Below are 11,117 nucleotides of genomic sequence, written 5' to 3' on the forward strand. Positions count from 1 at the left end.
CAAAATACATCAATTATGAGTTTCCTACAAAATTTCATAATTTTTCAAGCATGTTAACTATTTTTCCCAAATAAACATCCCAATTCGGTAATAAATTCGCCAAATATTCTTGGATGGTAGAAAAATTACCAAATTTGGACATGGACTCAATAATAAGGTCCCTGATGTCCCTACAAAATTTCATGGCCTAAAATATGCACATCACAAACTTAAACTAAACAGTCCGTAATCGAATGTTTCGGCATTACCTTTGCGGTTTTCGATTGTTTTCGCTCTCTTAATCAAGTTTCCGGGTTCTTGTGCTTCTATGTAAGCTAAGTATAGGTCCTATATCACAAACCAAGCATGTATCATCAAGATACCAGCCATGAAAGTTAGGGTTTCGGTTAGGGTTCTAAACCAAACTTTTAAACTGTAAAAACGTCGTTTAAACCCTCTAATACGTGTTTATGGCCAAAAAAATTACGATTCTGAACCAGATTTAACATCAAAGTATGTTTTTGGACAATTTTAAAGAGTTTTACATGATTAACTTTGATTTTTACTAATCAAATGATCATTTTTATGCTTAAACCATGTTATAACGTGTAAAATGATCAAAATCAAGCCTTTACCTTAGGGTTTTGGTCAAGAAGTTGAAGAACAAGCTGGTACAGATTTTTGGCTGGGATATTTTGGCCAAGGATGGTCTTAGAAGCCTTAAGAAGTTAAAATATCTAAAGGTATTTTTTTATTTCCTTTTTTTTTCAACTATGGCGGGCTGGGATTGTTGGGCCCCTTGTGGGCCCATTTGGCTCAATTTTCTTGATTTACGTACCCGAACATGAAATGCCGAGTCCAAATTTATTTCGGGTTCAGTTTTTGGCTCGAAAAATATATCGGGTACGACAACCAGTGCGAAAACGAGTGTTTTTTTGCTATTTTTGTATAAAATTAGAAAAACATAGTATTTGTTTGTAAAAATCGAAAATATTTTCACGGATCGCTTAAAAATTCCCCATAAGTGTTTGGTAGATCTTTTTCGGCTTAAAGGATGATACAATGCTTGCTTCGCAACTCTTTTTCGCGTTTAAATTCAGAGCGGGTAGTTAAACGAGGATGTTTTCGTTTAACTAGTTTGCTATCATACTAAGGCCTTAATATTAATATGTTGGCTTATATTAAACGTATATCACTTATAGATGGCCCCCTGGGATATTCGGGTCATAAGCAGACCCGTTCGGTTATTCGTTTGTTCGATACGCAATAAGCGGTTAATCGCTTATTCGATAAACAATTACTAAGGCAAACTCGATGTTTGTCACAAATGTCACATAACTCTACTTACTCAAATTGTTTCATGGAACTTAGCCTGCTAGTACCCCATCTTGTGACCCCTATGTCTCACGGTATCCATAAGTATATCCGTGGACTGCCCACGATTTTTCGTGATGCTATGGTCAGTCGAGATCCTCTTTCCATCGAGGAAGCTATAGCCCTTGCTGCTTCGCTATCTGATGGCCATGTTCAAGATGGAACCTTGTCCTAAAAGGATCCCAAACATGCTGCCAACAAAACCAAAGCCGAATCCTCAACCGATGCCAAAGCTGAACCCAAACCCGCATAAAACAACAACTCTCATCGCTACCACAAGAAGAACAACAACAACCACAAATGTAAGACCAATCACCAAAACTATGCTGTTAACCAAGCCAACCATCAACCCCAAAACCAAAATGCTCCGAACAAAAGACCCTATACCGAACCTCACCCGCTATGCTCTATATGTAACTGTCATCATCCGTCTTAATCTCCTTTCCGTCTTTGCACTCAATGCAATCGTTATGGTCATCTTGCTAACATTTTTCATGTATCGCCTAGTACACAAACCGTTCCACAACAGTCTACTTAGTCTGCTCCTGGACCCGCTACTACCCCATATACTTAAACTTAACCCGATGCTCCTAACACCCGTGCTTGCTACAATTGTGGAGATCCTAGTTATCTCCGCAACATATGCCCTTAGCTAACCCATGCCCATCAAGCCCAAGCTATGTCTGCACCCTACTATGCCACCCTTGCTCATCAAGCCCAAGTCATGCCTACACCATACTACACTAGCCAAGCTTATCAAGTTCAAACCTACCAACCCCCGATCCCACAAAGTTTTGCACCTCACACCTATACTCCACAAGTCCCACAGCTCATGGCTCCTCCTCATGTAACTGTTCATGCCCCTGCTATCCAAGCTCCCCCAACCAACCAAGCTGCTCAAACACCTCAAGGTAATGGTCGTTCTTTTATGATAAAGTGAATCAAGCTTAGAATTCCAGCGATGTGGTGAATGGTACGTTCTCTATTAATGATCATTCTGCTTCGGTGTTGTTTGATACTGGTACCGATAAGAGTTTTGTGTCTTTGGATTTTGCGTATATTATTGATAAGCCTCGGGATAGGTTATCTAAGCCTTTTACCATAGAAGTAGCGAATGGGAACTCTATTAGTATTGATTCGGTTATTCAGGATTGTGTTTTAACTCTTAATAAGTCAAGTTCCATATCGATCTTATTCCCCATGCAAATTGGTAGTTTTGATGTTATCGTTGGAATCGATTAGCTCACTTTTAATCATTTCGAAGTGGTATGATTCAAGAAATTTCTTCGTATACCTCTCAAAGATGGTCGTATTTTTAAGGTTTTCGGTAGTGCGCCTACTTCTAAGCTCAATCTCATGTCGTGTTTTCAAGCTCAATGTTACCTACGTAAGAAGTGCGTTACTTTCTTAGCGCTTGTGGTGGAAAAGGACAAGGATATGAAGAAGATTCATGATATCCCGGTTGTGCATGATTTTCCCGACGTCTTTCCTGATGACGTTGCTGGACTCCCTCCTATTCGTCAAGTCGAATTCCGTATTGACCTTGTACCTGGAGCAAATCCTATTGCGAAAGCACCCTATCATCTTGCACTGTCTGAAATGCAAGAACTCTCGAGTCAATTGAAAGAACTCTCAGACAAGGGTTTTATTCGCCCAAGTTCTTCTCCTTGGGGCGCACCTGTGTTATTTGTAAAGAAGAAGGAAGGTTTGTTCCACATTTGTATTAATTATCGCGAACTCAACAAACTCACCATCAAGAACCGTTACCCGCTCCCCCCGCATCGATGATCTTTTCGACAAATTCAAGGAGTCGCATGCTTCTCGAAGATCGATCTCCATTCAGGTTATCATGTTTGCCAAGGTTGAAAGGACAAAAAACCACCATGTGTGAGACGTGATAGGAATTAATAGTTAGAAACCGAGAGTTTTCACCAAAAACGAAAATTGTAACCTAATTGTGAAAACATAAACCCTCTTTTTCCCATTAATGATGTTAAAATACTAAATTTATTTATACGTTACTAATGATGTTATATATTCTTTTAACACATAAATCTTTTTCTTATATTTTTAAATAACATGTATAATAAGTGATTTTGACTACTCGCGAGATTTTTAAGCGTCGATCATAAAGACTTTTAGCATGCTCAAGGTCAATTTATACATATTGTTCTAGACAAACAAACTAGAAGAAATAAAAATGAATATCGAATATCTTTTTTTTTTTCAAGAATTAGCTAATCCATTACCTTTTCATTGTTTTATTATCTCAAAAATCTCGATGTAACTTTCAATTTTACAAGTTCAATAACAACTTATCATCAATTATGTGACATGATATCACTCAAAACATAAATCCAGACATCAAGTTAAAACGCATTTAAGCATCGAGAAAAACCTACCTGATGAAAATAACTTGGACCTGTCACAGAGTTCATCTTACATTCATACATAGAGATAAGCTCGGGATAGTACCACTCCCGAAAATCCCGATTCCGAAAATGCGAAACATTTGGTACCGGTACCGTTATTTCGTGCAAAATTTAAAAAATACCAGTAACGTATCGTTATAAAAAACTAAAAACTTGATACCAATAATACCAAATCAGTATTAAATTCAGTACCGGTACCGAAAATGATATTCATACACGCCAATGGAGACAAACGGCATTTTATCCAAATGATGATTATAATATACAAGTAGTAATTATTATATTATACTTATACTAGCAGATTCAAATTTTAAAAAAGCTATGGATTCCAAATTGAAATTTGAAGTAAAAAAAAAGTTAAGAATACAATAAATAAATAAGAAAAATGGCGTTTTGTATAAGGCTGAGGGGTGTGGGGGGGCGCGAGTGGGGGCGCCAGCCAATAATATTGTGACGTGTGGCAGAGAGAGAAAGTTGATAAGATGGGTGTTGGTAGTGGTGATAGCGCCCCGGGCCATGGTGTGGAGGGGCGCGAGAGGGGGCGCGAGCGGTTTATTTTTTTATTGTTTTATAAATGTATTAAAAAAACGTATTATTAAAAAAACTCATAAATTATTTAAAAAAACACACATTTTTTTGAAAATTCATATAATAAAAAAACATACTAAAAATTAAACAAACAATAATATTTAATAATAAAACTAATCTAATACAAGATCCTCTGGTCGCCTCGCCCACAAATGTTCAACCAACTCATGTCGAAGATCCCCGTGTATCTCACGGCTCTTGATATTTGCTATGTTATGAAGTTTTTGTTGATCACTGATTGTGGACGGTTGTGGCGGAATGTCACCTTGGTAGTTTTGGCATATAGCTTTGCCCTCGTCTTCTAACGTCATGTTGTGTAGGATAAGACACGTGTAGACGACGTCCATTATCCTCTCCCGAGTCCAATAACGTATCGGGTTCGCCAGAACATAATATTGTTTTTTTATAGCTCCAAAAGCTCTTTCAATATCTTTTCTAGCAGACTCTTGCTTCTTCGTAAAATACTTCCGTTTGTCGGCGACTGGATCTGTAAAAGCTTGAACTAACACAGCCCATTCGTTGTAAATACCATCGACCAGATAGTACCCGTACTTGAAGAGTTCTTCATTTGCAACAAAAGATTGAGGTGGTTCAACCCCGTCGATAAGGTCGTTGATCAAATGTGACTGATCGATAACATTAAGGTCGTTATTTGACCCAGCAACACCAAAAAAAGCATGCCAAAACCAAAGATCCTGTGACACCGCCGCCTCAAGTATGAGGGTCGGCCCTTCATGATCACCACGGTGGAACTGACATCGCCAGGCCGTTGGACACATAGCCCATCCAACATGCGTACAATCGATGCTACCTAGCATCCCAGGAAAACCATGTTTTTCTGCGTGCACCTCATATATGCGTTGGATGTCATACGTTGTAGGTTTACGCAGATATCTCCGAGCGTAAGTCGATATGACTCCTACGTACAATATATATTAAAAAATGTAATAAATATTTAATAAAAAGTAAAATTAATGTTTTTTACCTTGGCAGAAAAAATGAAGGGATTCACGTGCAACCCTTTTCGACATCTGTAAATACTCATCCAAAGCGTCCGACGAGATGCCGTACGCTAGTTGACGGATAGCAGCCGTGCATTTTTGAAGAGGGGTAAAACCGGGAAGACCCCTAGCATCCTCCCTTTGTTGGAAAAAGGGATACCGTGACTCTAAATCACTCGCTATACGCGTGAACAATTGCCTGCTCATTCGAAAACGAGTTCGAAAATCCGACTCCGCGTATACCGGTTGAGGGCTAAAATAATGCCTCATCAAAGTATCGTTAGCACCCGATCGATCACGATCACGAGGTGGTGCTCTAACCCTCGGGAGTCGGGGTTGATGGGCTTGATTTTGCAAGAGATTTACCACGGCTGCGGTCAAAACTCCCCCTACATGAATAAGCAAATCATCCTCTTCGGAGGAGTCGGAATCAGACGAGTACGACGACATTATTTTTAAAAAAAAAATGGGACGATGGGTTGTTTGGAGATTGAAGTTGTGTTTGATATGGTAAAAATGGGTTGATTTAGGGGTATTATATAGGATTTTGTAAAGGTTTTTTTAAAAAAGTTTGAAAGAAATGGGTAATATATAGGAAGTGTTGTATAAAGAAATGGGTAAGTTTGATGTTTTTTGAAGTTGTGTTAAAGTGTTGTATAAAATGGGTAATATATAGGAGTAGAAAATTTTTTTTTTTTTAAAAATTAAGAGCCAACGGCTCATTTATACTTTCAAACGGCTCTTTTTCACCATTCCCCATGCCCCTCACGCTCAACCTGTCCCGCGAACCCCCCTGGCGCCTGCCTCTTTTTCCGCGCTCGCGCCCCTTTCGCGCCCCTCTCGCGCCTCGGTGGTGTGGTCCTCGCGCCCCGGGGCGCGACCGTCTCGCCTCTTGCGCCCTTTCTCGCGCTCCGCACCCCTCAGCCTAATAATGTATGTATACTTTTGAGGTGTACTAAATCACTTGAAAAGCACTTGTTTCTCATTCAATGCTTTACCAAACGTACCACCATAATAATATTTACCATCGCTCCTCCATTTTCATCATTCTCTTTCTTCCTTTTCCTTGCGTTAATTCACCATGGAATGCGTTCAAGGCGCCTTGAAAAACAGTTTTAACGCCGTTAAACCAAACCCTAACCACCCACACGGCGACTTCTCGGCGGTTGTTGGCGACGACTTCTTCGTTGACGGCCTTCTTGATTTCTCCGACGACGGTGGTTTCGAGGAACAAGACGATGAAACCCATGTCGTTGTTGACGTTAATAATGACAAAAGCGTTAAGCTTTCGCCGGTTAAAACCGAAACTAACGACACCTCCGTCGGGTTTTCTCTGCCGGAGAACGACCTTTGCCTTCCGGTAAGGTCTTTTACAGACAAATAATTTCGATTTTTTTTTATAATTTTCCGAACAAAAATAAATATTATTTTGTGGTAGGCTGATGACGTTGCAGACCTTGAATGGGTTTCTCATTTCGTCGACGACTCATTCTCCGGCGGGTACTCTTTAACATGCCCTGCCGGAAAGTTGCCGGAGAAAAAAACTGAACCGGAAAGCCACGTAACCGGAAACCCTAAACCCACGTTAACCACACCGGTTCACACCAAAGCAAGAAGCAAACGCTCACGAACCGTCGGCCGGGTCTGGTCGTTGGTGTCGTCGCCGGCGACAGACTCATCGGCGTCAAGTTCTTCCTCGTCCTCGTACACTTCAAACACATGGCTAATGTTATTCCCGGAGTCCATCCAAACCGCCGAGTCAATTTTCGGAAAACCGCCGGTTAAAAAACCGAAAAAAAGAAACGTAGCCGTCGGCGCAGCTGAGCCGGCTCAGCCACGCCGGTGCAGTCACTGTTTGGTTCAAAAGACACCGCAGTGGCGAGCCGGTCCGCTCGGAGCCAAGACTTTGTGTAACGCTTGTGGAGTCCGGTACAAGTCGGGCCGGCTTTTACCCGAATATAGACCGGCTTGTAGCCCGACGTTTTCTAGTGAAGTTCATTCCAACAACCACCGGAAAGTTTTGGAAATGCGGCAGAAAAAGGTGGCCGGCGGCGACGGCGGTGGCGGTTTAACTTTTCAGTTGAGGAGTTTTTGAAGAAATTATTAGGTAGGAAACTAGTAGAATTTAGTTATTTAGGATTTGTAGGAACCCGGTTTAATAAGTTAGTTATCCGGTTCAGACCGGTAGGTTTATTTATGATAACTGATTATTATGAGACTTTCGTGTAGCTTTTTATTTTTGAAGTATTTATTTATATTTTTGTACGCTAAAAGTGTAAGGGTACAAGTTGATGTTGTGGTAAAGTTGAAGGACTAGTTAGGAAAGTTTAATAAAACCCGTGAGGCCGTTGAAAAGTGGGAAACTTATGAATTTGATAACGTTAGTGTGGGAACGGATGTGTGATAAGTTAGTATGCATCGTGTGATCTCAACCGTTGGATGGAGATCAAGGGTTGAGAATAGGGAAGAGGTTTGGACGTCATGAGGATTGGAGGGGGAAGTATCTTTCACACCGCACGAGAAAATTTAAAAAGAAGATGTGGGCCCAGGGGTTTTGTTGATTGCACGCACATGCAACCCTCTTTCTGCCACTTCGCTTCTTTCTTCACTTTAAACTTCGATACAAATGCTCATATTTTAGTTTATTTGCTTATTTATTCTACTTTTTTGTTATTAAGATCGTGTGTGATAATAACTCATTTTTATACAGAACACCAAACTGATAGAAGAAAGTAATATAAAAATATACGTAGTATTGACTCGACTTATTTATTTTATTGACTCAACTTATATTTATTTAGGTATAAAATTTATATCAAATTGTACGCTATACATGTTGGAATGGTATATTTGGAATTTAAAACCCCATCGAATTTTTAAAGTTAAAAAACAAAAACATACCATTTTTTTATTGCGTTTGGTTTTAAATGAAAGTTATATCGAAACATAGATAAAAATAAGCATGCAACAACATATATTCAGAATTTAAAAGAACTAGCGTGCTGACGACTTAAAATTCATCACATGCAAAAATTTCACATAAAAACGTTAAAAATACGTATTTCGCAACGCCAAAATCTGAATTTTTTAATGCATCATGTTTTAAAGGTTGTGTTGAAACTTTTAAGTAGCTTTAATGGTTTATATGTTTGTGATTTGATGACTTATACATTTGCACAATTTAGTTTTGAATAAAAAATATATCAAAACTAGATATAAATGAATTTAGTTTTGAATAAAAAGTATATCGAAACTAGATATAAATGAACACATCATAATGACGATGCATTTAAGTTTATCAAACATCATATTTTAAATAACGATGCATTTAAAAGTTTATCAAACGTCACATTTTAAAAGACGAGAGGGAAAAAATAGAGTTATGAGTCACGTAGGATAACATGATTGGTTATAGAAAAGGAAAAAGAAAATTATTAAAAGGCTTAAGGGTTATGCGCAGTTATACTTTTGCTAATCATATTGTAAGTTAGGAGTGAGTATTTTGTTCCCTGTAAGTATATGAGTAAGTTTTATAAATTGTATGGTTTGGATATGAGTGATCGTGAGTAACGTAGTGATGAAATGTTGTATTAGAAAGATAAATTTGAGTTTACAGGTACTGTTTATACCGTTTAATTTTTTAGTAATTCTGAAAGTGGTTGTGAGTAAACGAGAAAGAAGAGATAATAATAAATATAAAAAAATATTATTTAATTAAAAAAAAGTTTAAAAAAACTATATTGATTTTTATTGTATTGATATTGATAAGGAACTAGTAGGCTCACCCGTCGCGATGCGGCGGAGTGAGGTTGCCCATCAGATGTGTGTGTTTTGGTGACGAATGCAAACATGTTAGGCATAGTCCATACTGCTTTTTCTAATATATGTTACATAGATATACGTTAGAGTTGCATATGCCAGTATGTGCTATATAATATCGAAAGACATTTTGAAACCTAGGTTGCCCAATTTTGTTGGGTATTTTTTGGGTTTGCATAGCAAGAGCAAGTACATTTTTCACAAAAAGTATGCCCTTGTCCTATCAAAAGTTGTGCCTACAAGTTACCCTTCTCAAGAACAATTCTGATTTAAACAAAAAATGACAACCATGGCTTTTTTTTTTTTTTTTGTTTTACTTTGTTAGTGAATCCACTTAGCGATGTCATCACTTCTAATTTTACAGCATAAAGTGTAAAACATATACACATATTAGTAATTAGGAAACAAATTGCTAATTAAAAGAACTAATAATAATATCTAGTAATTAGGAAACAAACTACCTTTGCAGCACCTTGTGGATTATTCTTCACAGGTGTATTTCTTCACAGATGTATGTGTGTAGCAACTCCTTGGATTTCAGGAGTCAAATGCATCATAATATTAAACCGGCTTGAGACATTATTACACACATAGAAATCATTACTTCAGGCCTTTAAAAAATAGATTAACAAACCAAAGTTTCAATAAAGGTTGAGCAAAATTGTTTAATGCTAAAACTTACAGATGAAGATGAATAAACCCCAAACATATATGCAAATAGCCCATATGCAGATGTGAGTTTTTTCATAGTTTCAGTTTAAAGCGACATTTCGTAATTAAAAATTAAAGGTTAAGTCAATTCGAGGCTCTTGTCGGTATCACGGCAACAACATACATGCTATGCCAAAAACCAAACATCATCATAGCCATTCACAACAGGTTCAGCTCCGCACCATGGCTGCAACTTAGGTTGCTATGCCTATGAGCGAAACATTATCACAACCATAAATGAACACCATGAGATTTGTAATGAGGCGATATTTCTTTCATATCGACAACGAAGCAATGCCAGTTGCCAATCCAAGACAGCACATGCTCAGATACACATCATTGGCGAGTTAAAGTAAATTCCTTTAAACTATTCAAGAAGCTACAGTTAAATGACAATGAAATTCTTTCAAAGTCACAACAGAGCAGCACAAACTGAAGTTCAATTTGTAAAAAGTCACAATAGACCAGAACAAAAAGTGCAGCTCACCATATTACACCGCTTGCGAATAATCATCGGAGATCTATCGACTATTTATTCAAGTGTATGTTCTCAACAAAACCAAAAGGTAGCATAAATAAGCAAATGCTGTGGCAGGTGTAAATCATACATCAGACATGGAGCATCCTAACATGAATGGAAAATGCACAATATCAAAAGCCAAATGTATAAAACTAAGCACTATTGTAAGAAACAATGATTTAGTGAATAAATTAAATCATAATTGATGTGCAATTACCCCGACACCAGGTCGCTGCCATAGCTACAGCATTGGTTGCCACACTAAATAGCGGAGCGCCATCATAGAGTACATATATTGAAGATTTAAGCAAAATACCGACAATTACATTAGGTAGCAGCTACCTCAGCCTTCTTAGACGTCCGAGAACCGGAAAAAACCACCGGACCACCATCGCTACCTAGGTTTCCAGATAGAACCCGACAGCAGTCGGTTAGCCGTGAACACCCAACCCATTAACGCATATCCACTGCACTAAAAAATCAGAGGCAGGCAAACACCACTGGATCACAACAAAAACCAAAACCTAAGCCAAATAACCAACAAACATAACCTCCGTAACACAAACCAAAAGAAAAACAAAAACCGACAACCATAGACATTTCGTCGAACAACCAAAGTGCAACACATCATACGAACATAATGATCCTAAAGTCCGAATAGAAAAACAAAGAATGAGAGACAACAAACGTACC

General features: G+C 38.3%; 1 pseudogene across 1 annotated transcript; it reads left to right on the top strand.

The window, feature by feature from the left end:
* Nucleotides 1-6,455: 6,455 nt before the first annotated feature.
* On the top strand, nucleotides 6,456-7,469 carry LOC143606417 (GATA transcription factor 5 pseudogene; annotated as a pseudogene). The gene is made up of 2 exons (XR_013148745.1): nucleotides 6,456-6,734; nucleotides 6,813-7,469. The product of XR_013148745.1 is annotated as a GATA transcription factor 5 pseudogene (transcript).
* Nucleotides 7,470-11,117: the final 3,648 nt, after the last annotated feature.

This window comes from Bidens hawaiensis, unplaced genomic scaffold, assembly GCF_021521415.1.
Source record: "Bidens hawaiensis isolate Kalapana, Puna unplaced genomic scaffold, B.hawaiensis_p1.1 tig00074716_1, whole genome shotgun sequence".
Taxonomy (NCBI): domain Eukaryota; kingdom Viridiplantae; phylum Streptophyta; class Magnoliopsida; order Asterales; family Asteraceae; genus Bidens; species Bidens hawaiensis.